Source organism: Microcebus murinus, chromosome 15 (assembly GCF_040939455.1).
Source record: "Microcebus murinus isolate Inina chromosome 15, M.murinus_Inina_mat1.0, whole genome shotgun sequence".
Lineage (NCBI taxonomy): Eukaryota > Metazoa > Chordata > Mammalia > Primates > Cheirogaleidae > Microcebus > Microcebus murinus.
This window is the reverse complement of record NC_134118.1, coordinates 41985254-41998921: the sequence shown is the minus strand read 5'-3', so window position 1 is coordinate 41998921 and position 13668 is coordinate 41985254.

Genomic DNA, 13668 nt, shown 5'->3' with positions numbered 1-13668 from the left:
TGTTGCTCTCCCAGAGCCACAGAGAGAACGGAGAGGCACCGATCAGGGAGCAAAGAGAAGGAAGTGAGCACCAGAAGGGGAAAAGTCAAGGCCAGTCGATGTGTGGCCCAGGCTGGCTGAAGGCAAAGGCCGAGCATCTTTGAAATCCACATTGCTTGACCTCAGTTGGCAAGGTCTGACTTTTTAAAGAAAAAGCTCCTGATGTAGGAAATGAAGTTTAAAAAAAAAAAAAGCAAAGTTAAAACAAAGTAAAATATTAAGCCGCAGTGAAATTCTAGAGGAAACAGAAAGCACACTTTCCCTTTTAAGTAGCACACTTTCCCTTTTCCTCCCTCGGCCTGGAACGAGGGGAAAGGTCCAACTTTAAGAAGTTACCCAGGAGAGAGATGGGTCAGTTGCACCACTGGAAAGACTGGAAGCTTCTGCAAAGACCCTCAGAGCCCCTCTCCTCTGGCCCCAAGCCCTCCCCACACTGACATCAGGATGCAATCCAGTGAAATCAGACGTCTTGGGAGGGAAGTCTGCTGCGCCCACAGCTGTCAAAGCTTTCCAGCGGATTTTAACGTGCCACCAGGGCTGCCACCGCTGCTGTGGACTCTGACGAATATGAACTCCAGGAGGGCAGGGGTTCCTGAATGCTTCTTTGCTGCTATATGCCCTAGCACCTGGCACAGTCTCTGGCATGTAGTAGAAACTGAATATAGATTTGCAAAATGAAAGGAGGATGGATGACACAAGGCTTTCCCGTAACAGATCTACAAGTCTACATCCTGAGGCCATTCCAGGCATCTGTGGAGGGGGTGGCCTCCCAGAGCCATGCTGTCAGGCACACGCTTGTCCCTCATTGTTCCAGCATGAGTAGACACACGGCATGTCCCCAGTTCTTCTTGGGTGTAAAGGAGAAGTCACACCTTGGAACCAGCAATTGCCTCTAGAGAACATCCCCAGGCAGCAGCTCGGATCCCTCTGCATGGGCAGCGCTTCCTGAAGGCCTCCTTTGTGTCCCTGAGAAAACCCTTTTGCCCTGACTCCATCCTTTGTTGGGACTGGTCAACACGGACTTTGAGAGGTTGAATAGCAATGAATAAAGGAGTGAAAAGGGAGGGCTTAGGCTGAAAGGACCAAGCAAAACACATCCTGAGCTGGAGACTGAATTGAGCCCACGTTAACTGGGATCACGTAGGCACACACTGATCAGTCGCCTACCACGTGACAGGATTTGTGTCGGAAGTTGAGGTTGCAAAGGGAAGTAAGGTGTGGACCCTGCCTTTAAGGAGTGGGCCAACAGCAGGGTGGGGACATCGCCCATTTTCAAGGCCAGGCCTTAGAGCTGACACTGAGCTAAAGGTTGTGACACATTCGGCCCCCCCAGCTCAACTCATCTCTTTCCTCTCTTCCAACCAGCAGAAGTCCCTTTTCCGAAAGGAATCTGCTCTTAATGGAAGCAATACATTAAGTCAGATCAAATCCCAACTATTCTGGGTTGGAGGGAAGTCCTGCTCTGTCACCTCTCCTTTACTCCGTCACCCCTCCTAGAAAATGCTTTCTTTAAGTCCTTGGGGGCTGAGATCCCAGGCCAGATGCCATTGTTTTGAATAACCCACTCTTTCTAGATCCAGGCTGTTTTTTGACACCAAACCAACAGCCCTATCACCCGAGGAGTTGATCCAACTGTCCTCCTCTGCTTTCCTGGGTTAGACGGTGTGACAATATGGCTTTTGAAGGAGAGGCTCGAACCAACATGCTGCTCTCTGCACATAGCCAGCTGTGGGTTGTTGTCTTTATCTACCAGTGGCTGAGGAACAGTCAAGGGTCACTGCTGGTGGCCTTTCCTTCTTTCCTTCTTGTTCCTGCTCAGGGTCTAGTCAGAGATGAGTTTCGCATAAGTGAAGGATATCCTTCTAGTAGAGTCAGGAGACCTGGCCCTTTGGCCACTGGATGCAAGTGGTCTCATGAAGTGGTCTCCCTGGGCGGAGACTTAGATCTGAGTTAGTTTGATGGAGGAGACCTCAGCATGTCATCTGAGGGACACAGGCTGAGGGAGTCTGAAACAAGCTGCCATTCTGTGTACCACTGTCAAGAGCTAGAAAAACAACACATTCTGTTGGAGCTGTAGCCAGAGTGTCACCTTGGGCTTTACTCTGTACTCAACTGAGAGCCCTTCAGCCAGGTGCTGAGTGACAGGTGGGGTGGTTTACTGCTAACCCACCTGAAACAGTCAGCATGCCTGCATGAAACCTTTGAGTTGAGAGAGATTTGGGATTTCACTGAGTTTGTCTCCCTGTTTCTATCAACCAACATGGCATAGGAAAAGAAAAAAGAAAATATTTGGGAGTAAGACAGGCCTTAATTTAACCCTGACAGTGCTACTGATGAACTCAGTAACTTTTGGCAAGTACCTTTATATCACCGAAACTCAGTTTTCGCATCTATGAAATGGGGATGACATGATTTACTTGGCAGATTTATGGTGCACAGTAGACTTAGAAGCTTAGCTGCTTGAAATCCTGTGAAATTATTACTTCACCATTGGCTCCTGAACTCTTTGAAGGGACAGGCACTATTTTCTTTATCTTTGCATCTTAAAACTCTTAGTGGTCTCCAACCTTTTTGGCACCAGGGACCAGTTTCATGGAAAATATTTTCCCATGGACCAGGGGTGGGGGAAGGGGGTATTTTGGGGATGGAGGTGCGGAGCTCAGGTGGTGATTCGAGGGCCGTTTCCTAACAGGCCACAGACTGGTACCGGTCGCAGCCTGGTGGTTGGGAATCTCAGCTTTATATAGTAAATATCTGGCACATAGTAGGTGCTTAAATGTAACCTTCTCATAGAAGTCTGCTCAAATACTTCACGTAAGTGCGTATTCCCCTGTCATTCATTATACTCCGATAGCTTCCATTACAGCTTTTGAAAAAGATGTGTTTACCTGTATAGCATCTCTCTCCTCACTAGACTGTAATTCCTATGAGATAAGGGACCCGTCTTGGTGGTCAGAGTCCAGAACTGTGCCTGGTACCAGGGTAGGTGCTCAAACCATATTTGTTGAATGGACCCAGACGTGACTGGCAGCTAGTAGCAAGTAGCAGTGGTTTTCAAAGCATCAGAACAAACAGAAACAGATAAAAATCAGTCATCTTTGGAAAGCTCAGCAGAAAGGAAGAGAATGGTCAGCAGCCATTCAAGTTTCCTCCGCACAGAGCTCTGCCTGGGAACCTTTCTTTTTTTTTTTTTGGCATATTATGGGGGTACAGATTTTAAGGTTTCAATAAATGCCCATTTCCCCCCTCCCCCCAAAAGTCTGAGTCTCCATCATGACCATCCCCCAGATGGTGCACATCTCACTCATTATGTATGTATATACCCGCCCCCCTCCCCCTCCCACCTCCCCAATACCCTATTACTGTAGTACCTATGTGTCCACTTAGGTGCTACTCAGTTAATACCAGTTTGCTGGAGAATATATCTGGTGCTTGTTTTTCCATTCTTGGGATACTTCACTTAGTAGAATGGGTTCCAGCTCTAACCAGGAAAGTATAAGATGTGCTATATCACCGTTGTTTCTTAGAGCTGAATAGTACTCCATGGTATACCCCTTCCTACACTGGGAACCTTTCTTAAGGACGGCCGACTTTGTCGGGCCTCCGCCAGGCGGCCCTCAAGCCAAGCCGAGCAGGGTGAGTGCGGTTTCGGGACGTGGACAAGGGCACACCCTCCCCCGGGACCCTGCACCACTCACGGCCTCCAGACGGCTCGGTCCGGGCCCAGCAGCCGGGTTCCAGTGGGAGAGCCGGCCTTGGCCAGGAGGAGCCAGGAAGAGGCACAAATGACTCATTGTCCCACATCCTCCAAGGTGAAAACCCAGCAGCGTGTGTGGCCTTTAGCGCTGGATGTTATTGCAGCCTTGGCTCCTTCCTCCGCCAAAATAAAACACTGGGCCAGCGACAGGCGCACAGCCCGGGAATCCGCCGCCCGGCTCTCCGCCACCGTCCCGTTCCGCACACACTCCCTGCGCTTAAGAGCTTCAGAATAGCGTCCGGACATTATGATCTCCGGTTCTAAAAGTAAGGCATGGTTTCTTTTTAAAGACTCACAACAGCCTCCATTTCCAGTCAGGGCATGTGACAGTCTACAGGCTCGTGGAAGAAATGCGACGCGCTTTCAGATCGCGTGTGGAGGTCTCTCTCGAATGTGCTCGCTTTATTCACAAGTTTGGAACCCCGGGCGCTGATTTGCCAAGATGCGCCACTGCCCCCGGATTTCCACCAGAGGGCAGTCTTGGAAAATATTTGTAAATGTCTATTTTCTTGCTCTGTCTAGGAAATGCTGCTTGCTTCTAAAAAGGAAACAAAAACAAACAAACAACAACAACAACAACAAAAACCCCAGCCCATCTAAATTTCAGGGCAGGCTCTTTGGCTTCACTTGGAACTATTCCTCACTCTTCCAGAAGCGCAGCTAGGGAAGGAAGCTGGGAGCCTGCGGGCAGCTGCTTCCCTCTCCCGGTGCTTTTGTCCACGTGGGCTGCAGCTGCCCAGCGCCCAGACGCCCGCTGCCTGCACCCGCGCCCCGGCGGGCAGGGGACCCCTCGGGAGGGGCTGCGAGGGTCTCATCTGGGGGCCCCTGGTTTGAATTCGGCCTTGGCCCAGATCCTCTCCGGGGAGTCTGGGACTCTGCCCTTCCCTCCCGAGCTAGCAGTGGCCGGAAATCCTCAGCAGAGAGCCAGGAAGGGTCACAGGGGCAGCTGGGCAGTCAAACAATTAAAAATAGGGCTTCCAGGCAGGCAGCCATGGAGATCTCGCTCGATATGTAAATAAGGGTCAGTGAGGCCCAGGCTTGGCGCTGGCAGGACGCTGGGCACATTTTGTGCAGCCAGGGCTGTCTGGAGCAGTGGCGAGCACCGTGTTTTTTGTTTTTTATGTTTTTTTTTTTTTGCACACAGCCCAATTTAGAAAAAAAAATATATATATATATTTTCCACCCAAAAAGAAAATAGCTTCACTGAGTCCCGTTGATGAGGTTGGGAAGGAGATTATTTCTACAACTTAGATTTCTTACTTAGTGAATAAAAGAATGTAAGTGGATGAATTAGAGCTGCTTTTTAGCCAGCCACAAGATCCTTATTTCTGGAGCATATTTGATACACAGCACTTAACTCTCCCATCCCTGACATTTGTGTCACTTAGGTGAGTGTTCTCCTTTTGTCCCGGAAACAGCCCGGTGCGGTAGTGTCACAACCACCGTCACCCTGGGCTAGAGAAGCACCCCAAGCCCAGGGAGGACAGGGCGTCGCAGCAGGGCCCCCAGGGGCGGCAGGCCCGGGCTGGAATCAGTTCACCTCTCCCAGGGACTGTCTGAGCAGGTGTGGCGTGCCAGGCTTTGGGCTCAGTGTGAATGGGATGCTGGTCCCTACCTCTCCTCAGAGACAGGCTCTGTAAATGTCAAGGCAAGCCCTCGGACTTCACTTGGAAGGACTCCTCATTCTTCCAGAAGCGCAGCTAGCGGAGGAAGCCGGAGAGCACCAAGGCAGCTGCTGCCTTTTGCCCTCTCCCCCACCCCCACCCCGGCGCTCTCCCAGGTAGCGAGGTGTGCTCTGCTGGGCCTCAGAGCAGTACCACCTTCTGGAAGATCAGGGCTGCCTCAGGGGCCCCAGATCACAGCCTGCTTCACAGTCCCGCCCTTCTTGGGGCCATTCCCTCTGCTGACCTTCTGCCTCCTCTATGGGCCCCCACGTGTGGGCAGAGCAGTGATTCTCAAAGGGCTTCTCTCTGTCCAGAAAATTTGCACTAGAGGCTTGTCCTCTATTTCCTCTGCATGGGGGGAGCATAAAGGCTGCATTTGAAATCTGCTGAGGGCTTTGGGAAGAAACAAGGTGGGCTGCGGGTGACCCCTGAAGAGCTCCTCTGTGGTCCAAAGGACGGGGGAGAGGTGACCGGCAGAGGGGGGCTCTGGGGCAGTGTTCCTTACTGTGCTCTGCAAAGCCCGCTTTCTCCAGATTCCCTCTGAATCGCTGTCTGCCATCATGGTACCAGCTCCTACCCTGTTTGTCAGGGACAGCAACATATGCAGGAACGGTGGCTGTGCATATGGGGCTGAGCCCCACGCATGGAAGTTCGGATTCTGCAGGGAATCTGTATTCCAAACTTCTGGTGGATGTGAACAGCAACGGATACACTAGGGCTTGTCTCTAGTTTATAATACCAGTGTGTCTGCCAGAGGATGGAAACTGAATAAAAGATGCGCACTGGGCATTTGGGGGCTTCTTTTGCCAGATTGCTTTGGAAGACTCTGAGGAGGGCGGTAGGAAGATTGGGGAGGTGAGAGAGGCAGGAGCAAAGGCCCTGGGGCCACTCCTGTGCCTCTCCTGGGCTCTGGTCTCTTCTTACTACTTCATCCAAACAAGGTCAGGAGACCACTAGCTCCCATCCTAACAAGCAGAGTGCTGGGACAGAGAGAGGAGAAATGGGTCTCCCTGGGACAGAAATGTGGCAGTGAGGTCCCTGGCTCTTTGCTCCCAGAGATTGCTCAGAAGGCCCTGCCACACACCTCAGCCAGGTTCCCACAGGCCAGGTGAACACAAGAGGTGTGGGAACCATCGCTACACCAGGTGGGGGCTGGTTCGCTGTGATCTGCTGCTAACTGGTCAACAGGGGAAGAGGGAAAGGAAGACGCAGTCTGCCCCCTGCTGGTCAAGGGACTCCCAGGCCAGCAAATTCCCTGGGGATGGACCCGAATAGATGAATGGGCTTGTCTGCAGAGAGCCAGAGAATCTTGGGAGGGTTGAGTGTTTCTGGAATGATCCAGGATATGGCCAGTCTGTGGCAATCCCAGGAAGAGTTATGTAGGACACCATCGATGATGCAGTCTCCCAGGACCCTGGGGAAGGGGAGAGAGTTTGGAAGCATGTCACTGAGTAAGGCCACGCTCTGCCTTTGCCAGAATAATCCAGGGGTGGGCTAGTCCTTCCCCCTAAGGTAAGAAGTATGAGCTACCAGTGTTTGGTGGCCACTTTTCTGAGGGTTTGGGAAGGCCTGTCTGTGCACAGGAAGGGAAGAAGTTCTTTCTAAATTTGAAATAGCTTCATAATTGGTAGCTTTGATTGTTCCAAGAGGGAAGAAGATAGGTGAAAATAACACATCCTGGAGGGAATTGTCCCCAGCGCCCCTCACCCAGACAGCTGTGTGGCGGGGACCATTGTGCCTGCCCTGCCCCTCCCGCTCTGCAGCCTGGAGCCTTCCATGAGGACATACTCAGCAACACGGCCCTGCTGGCCCAGCCCTCCCAGCTGCAGCTCCTCCCGGCCGGGCCATAAAGGAGGAGTGAGCTGGGTGGGGGGTTAACGTGGAGTCTGAGAGGAGCACTCACGGCAGAGCACTCCTGGGCCAGGCGGCTGCTGGCGTGGGCAGACCAGCCCACCCCACATCGGTGCTCCCGGCAGCGCTGTGGGATTTTCTGTCCCAAGCCAGGCCATCCTCACCTTGCTGTGCACTGCGCCCTTCTGGAAGGAAGACGGTTTGCTGAGGAGCCAGATCCCCAGCGAGCACCGCTCCACGCAGCCCGCAGTCAGCACGCCCCACGCCAGGCCTCCCGCCCCTCCGGGAAGGGCCGAGTGCAGGGTGGGGTGCTGGGTGGAAGAACAGGGAGAGGGCAAGGTGGACGCTGCCCCCCAGGTTCCTCTGGAAATAATTTTCTTTCATTATTAAAATGTTGAAAAATCTGAAGCACTTAAGCAATTGCACCCGATGTAGGGCCAAGGATAAAAATGTTCTCTTGCCATATTTTTCTGTTGTGATGTTGGCTGACCTTATTTCAGTGCTGCAGAATCCGATTTTCTCAGATGTTCCATTACTTCAAACTGCTTGTTAAACAATGTCTTCAGAGGGAGGGGGAAAAATCAACTGATTAATAAAGTGCTCACGAAAGGGGTGAGACGGGGGAGCTGCTGTCAGACCCCCACGCGGAGACGCCGAAAGGCAGGCTTGGCCTGACCTCAGAGACCCGCCTGACACCGAGCGACTTTTGCACGACTTCTCTGTCTCCACAGAGTCGAGGGCTGGTTAGTGCCAAGTGTGATGTGGACACTCGTCTGCTGGATGGAGACAGAAACTCATTTCCCATCTGTCAGGCAGCCTGACACAGAGCTGGTAATGATTTTCTGTCAGGCGAGGCCTGGCTGGATTTGAACCCGTGACCCAGAGGTAAAAGGGCTTGATGTAGGGCTCCCTTTACAATAACTGGCTGCCTGTGCCTCGTTACTCCTGGCCCCATCTCCCTCTCACATCTGACCCTGCTTTCTCCTCATCCAGTGGAAATTTGGTTAGATCCTAACTCAGCCGTGGGGCGGAGTGGCTGACGTCCCTGGGCAAGCAGGGGGTCCCTTTGCATCTCAGGAATGGAAAATGGGGGGCCTGTTTGATTAGCCTGGGCCCAAAGCCATGTGCTCCTCCAGAGCAGGTGCCTAGCCCTCTGCAGGGTCTTTGCCCAACCACAGGCCAGCCAGAAGCCCCCCCACGGGGAGGCCACAAGGAATGGGGGTCTGAGGTCTGGAGTCTCCAGGTCTCAACCATTGTGAGGTTGAAATTGTTGTCATTATTCATACTGATTGTTTCCATAAAAAAAAAAAAAAGTCCTTTCGAAAGCATCTGTAGATTGATTGACATTCTCATTCACTTAGTGATAACTGTGAGTCACATGTTAGTCTCCAAAAATAGTGTTTCACAATCTGAAAACATCTGTCTTCCAGAATCAGAAAGGAGGGCCTTAAGGGTTAACCTGTTATTCAGTAAACATTCATTGAGGTTCCTACTATCAGAGAAGCGTTTTATCACGGTTATAGACATGAACAAAACAAGGTCCCCATTGAAGAAATTCATCATTTAGAGAGGGACAGACATGTGGACAAAGATGACTTGGTACAATATGACAAGTGACATAATAGCACGTGAAGAAATTTAGCAGACAATTGAGAACTAAGGACTATGTCTCCCAGCAGTGGTGGGTGTTGGGGAGAGACTGGAAATTAGTGCAGAGGCAGAGGGAGGCATGGGGGTTGGCCACACCAGAGATCCTAGTGGAATCTAGGCTTTGCCTCTTCTAAGCTCTGGGACTTGGAACTTAGTCTCATGAAACTTCCACGTTTTCATCTGTGAAGTGGGGCTGATTACACCAATGTCAAAAGCCGTCGTAAGGATTGAATGGGATACTACCTGTGGAGCATTCCGCAGAGCACCGCACCTGGTCATGCCTAATGTCAGCAAAAGGGTTCATGGGTTGGAGAGAGGCATTACTGCAGGAAGAAAAAAATCAGCGAGAAAAGGTATTTTAAGACAGTGGCAGTGGGATGCAGAGGAGGGTAGAGATGAAGGAGAGGTTTTGCAAATGGAATCAATAGACTCTGGTGACTAACTGGGTGTGAAAAGTGAGCTGTGAAGGTTGAGGAGGAGTCGAGCCGTGCGGTTGCTATGCCCACACAGGAAGCTGGTGGGGAGGACAGGGTGTAGGGAAAGAGGTCACGAGTTCCCATCCTGGCCATGTGGGGTTAGAGGTGGGAATGTCAGGAATGCAGCTGGAAATAGGAGCTCAAGGCAACAGATGGGGGGGGGGTGGAAGGATGGTGGGGGTCTAGCTGGTTTACAGAAGGTGGCTGACATGATGCAAATGGCCCCAAAGTTCCCACTGGCAGAGCATTTGGGGTGAGAAGAAATATGAGACCAGGATTCCCGGGAATGGTAACATTAAAGGGGTGAATGGAAAAGGGGGCCTGTGAAGGGCACAGCCAGCCACTCCTGGGCTATGGTGCACCTGACACAGTGGGAGGAGTGGACCCAGAATGCCAGGAGCAGCCCTCTGGGAGGGCTGGGACCACAGAGCAACTGCTCTACTTGACTCAGTGAGGGCTGCTCTGCCTGCCAGCTGCATTGCCAGATGTTCTCAGCCAGCCTCTGGGCTTTTGGGGGAGCTGGGCAACATTTATGGTTGGAATTCTTTGGAGTAAGTAGAAAAAGGCAAGGCCCAGGCAGCAATGGAAGGCCAGGAGGGCTTTTCCATGTGCACTTGCCACTCAGTGCTCTGGAGGAGGCTTGTTGGAAGCCAGGGATTGCAGCAGCTGTCTTAAAATTCAGAGCCCAATGTCTTCATTAACTGATGAAGTAGAGACTCATGCCCTGGTCACTTCCTGACCTGATTAGTAACAATTAATGGACTCAGCAATAGATCTTTTGCATAGATTAGAAGTCGCGCAGAATAGAGCCTGACACCTGCCAGCACACTTCTGACTCCACACATCCGATATGGTTTGCCCGGGTCCCATCCATTGTTGCATAATAACTATAGCTGCCACTTATTTGAGTCCATACCAAGTGGCAGGCACGGTGACAAGCTGTTTGCAGGGATTATCTCATTTGATTCTTATAACAATTCCATGATGTTACACAATTCTCACTTCAGCTTCATAAGCAGAGAAGTGAACTCTACAAATGGCCTTTTGCTTTTCAAAATGCACAGGACTTCTCAGGTGTGGACACAGAGCAGCTGCTAAAGGGTGGGGGGACTCTCAGAATGCACCCTACATGAGACAGTAACAGCCGTGGGTCCCAGGGTTGGAAGTGATGGTGAACATTTATTGGTGGTAAAGCTATTCCACAGAATAAGTTCTAGCCATGTTGGCAAAACCAGTTCAAGAGATCACACTGACAACAGTGCTCTCTGAATGCACAGAATAAGTATCTAGAAACTTCCAGCAGTGAGCACAAATCAACATGGTTGCAAGGATTTCAAGTTTGGAATAGCCAGTAACAAGGGAATCATCAATTTCTAGGGTGGAGGCCAGGATCTATTTCCCCAGCATGTTGCCATTTCCTACCAGTGGACTCTGAGACCTAGTGTATACGTCATAAACCCTAGGCTCTTTCCTTCCAACTGTCTGGAATTTCTGAGTTGTGGGGCTTTTGACTCACTCCACATGAAGAAAAGAACAACATCCCTCACCAAGCCTGGATTGCAGAGCTTAAGAAGACGTCAGAATCATTGCTAGGTTCCAGAATTTTAGAATATGAGAAAATAACATCTTCCAAGGACCATGTGGTTTTGGGGCTGTAATGGAGTCTACTTCGTAGTCAGACATGTGGGCTCTTAAAATTGGGAAAATCTGAGCTTGAATCACAGCTCTACCACTTTAAGAGTTGTGAGGCTTGGACTCTCCACTTACTTTTTTGGCCTTCATTTCATTACCCGTACAATGCAGATAACAACACTCCTGGGGGTGATGAAGGAGTTAAATGAGAAATTTGAGTGCAACGTTTAGTACTGGCTGGTAGTACAGAGGCGTGTGGAGTTGGCTGTGCCAGCCCTACAGAGCCAGTCACACGCATCTCTTCCTAACCCTGCCTTCAGGAGCAGCATGTTGGCAGCTTGAAATCAGCCAGGGTGAGAGTGTTTACACTACAGAAATTGGCACATGCTGCAAACCAGAGCACCGAATATTATCAACTATTGTTACAGAGCCCCGCTCCCTGATCCATCTTGAATGCATATTAACTTATATCTGGATATGATGGCTTGAGAATGAATTCCATATTCTTTCCTGAAGATTTCCAGAAGCTTCCGTTTCACTGATCATCTCGTGCACAGAATTCCTGCCTATGACTTGGTGTCTTTATTACTGGAATGTTCTACTTCCTCTCCCCATATCACCTCTTGGTGTATGTAAACTTTTACTTCATTTTCTCCCAAATTAACAAAAAGCTCTGATGTAAAGCAGCTTTTTAGTAAAGCTTTTTTTTTCTTTTTTTTTTTTCGGGGGGGGGGCCACAGGTGTTTTAGAACTGCCAAAACTACAGATAACTTAAAAACTGCTGCTGATCATAACCACTGCCACTACCATGACCATCACCACAACCACCAATACAGGTCACTAAGTGTGTGCGAGGCCCTCTCCTGAATGAATTAACATTCAGTCACTGTCCCCAGAAGGCCCTGGACATTCCGCCATCAGGCATTTCTCACTGCCTGTCTTTTTTCCTCAGCCTCTAGCTTCCTTCCTCTTTTTCTCCCCACTTCTCTCTCTTCTCCCTGTTTTTGGACTTCTCAGCTCCCCTTCCCATGCTAATAGATAATTAGTCTATTTTCCATTTTATTTCATCTTCTATGAATTACCCAGTTATTTCCTCTGCCGATTCTCTAGTGTATCTAACAGAGTCACGTGCTCCCTCCCCTCCTCCCTGCACCTGGCTGCAGCTTGCCCAGGACATACCTGAGTCCTCGCATTGCTTCATGCCAGGGCCCCATCCAGGAGTGCGGGCTGGCCCAGATAAGAGGAAAAGTGAGATCGTGAAGCTTCTATTGGGTTGCGTTGCCATCTCAGGGAAGGTGGCTTTTCAAAGCTTCCCCTGAGTGTTGCAAGTAGGCTCCAGGGCACGTTCGGGAAGTTAGAGAATGAAGAAGAGAGAGAGCTAAATTTCTGTGAATTTGGGGTTGGGGAGATAAGGGGAGAGAAAGGAGGGGGGCAGGAAGAGCTAGTAATATGGCGGGCAGATGGAGCCTCTGGGGAAGGGTAGAAGGTTTCTAAGACAAGAAGACAGCAAAGACAAGAACACAGAGGTATGGAATTCTACACAAGGTAACTTGCTCATCAAAGAGAAATCCCAGGTAGCAAAGTGACTGGGAGATGGGTAGGAAGAGGATGTATACTGTCCAATTTTAAGTCTGTATATAACCAAACATTCAGTGTATTCACACTTCTGTAGAAATCAAGTAACTGGAGCTGAATTCCATGTCAGGGCTGGTGGCGTGCACGGCACAGAGCAGCTGTGGAGGCCCTGTGACTTCAGTGTCTGTGTCCCCACTCGTGTCAAGAGCTGCACTGGCTCCAACCAATCATTAGAGTGATGGCATTTAATTTTAACACAGAGTTGCTTATAATCAACTCTGAAGTTCTCCAGGGTTTATGAGAATTCTTTTTGCCCTTTCAATGGGGTTTGTATTTCACTCACATTCGAGAAAAACTGTCCTATAGTGTAAAGACTTGTTAAAGAGAATCAAGTCTTATAAGACCTTTTGTATATTGTCCATGATGATGATGATATTTTTTATCTAGTTTTCAAAGTAAGTACATCAGAATTTCTATTAGGAAATCTTTTATTGTTCATGTCTATAAAGTATTTACTAATTTCGGATTGACCTAACCTGAGTTAGCCTAAATTATCTATTGTTCTGTCAAAGCAAGATGAAAGTTGTTTGTATATCTGAAGTTTTGCCTTGGAGAGTCAATATTTACACAGCTATGAAGTAATACATTTCTATGGGTAGTGTAAGGTAGTGCTTCGCAGTTTTATTCAGGATAGGAATAGCAGTAAAAAAAATCAGTTTTTTCTTGTATGTTAGTAATGATCTAATGTTGAGAAGAGCTGTCATAATTTAGAAGGCTCATGTCTTATCTATTAAGATCACAAGTTGGAAAGTCAATACACATTTTTGGGGGCTACTACCTAGAGTCAGGCAAGTGCAAGGTACAGTAGAAAACTGAAATGGGTACCACTTTGGAGAACACAGAAATAAAAATGAAAGATTAGACTCTGCAAAGACTCAGAAGACTTAAGGGATAAATTCTAAGGGCTTGGCAAAGGAGCCAAGTCTAGCACTGGCTGGAAAACCAGGAAAGCTTCATGAGAAGG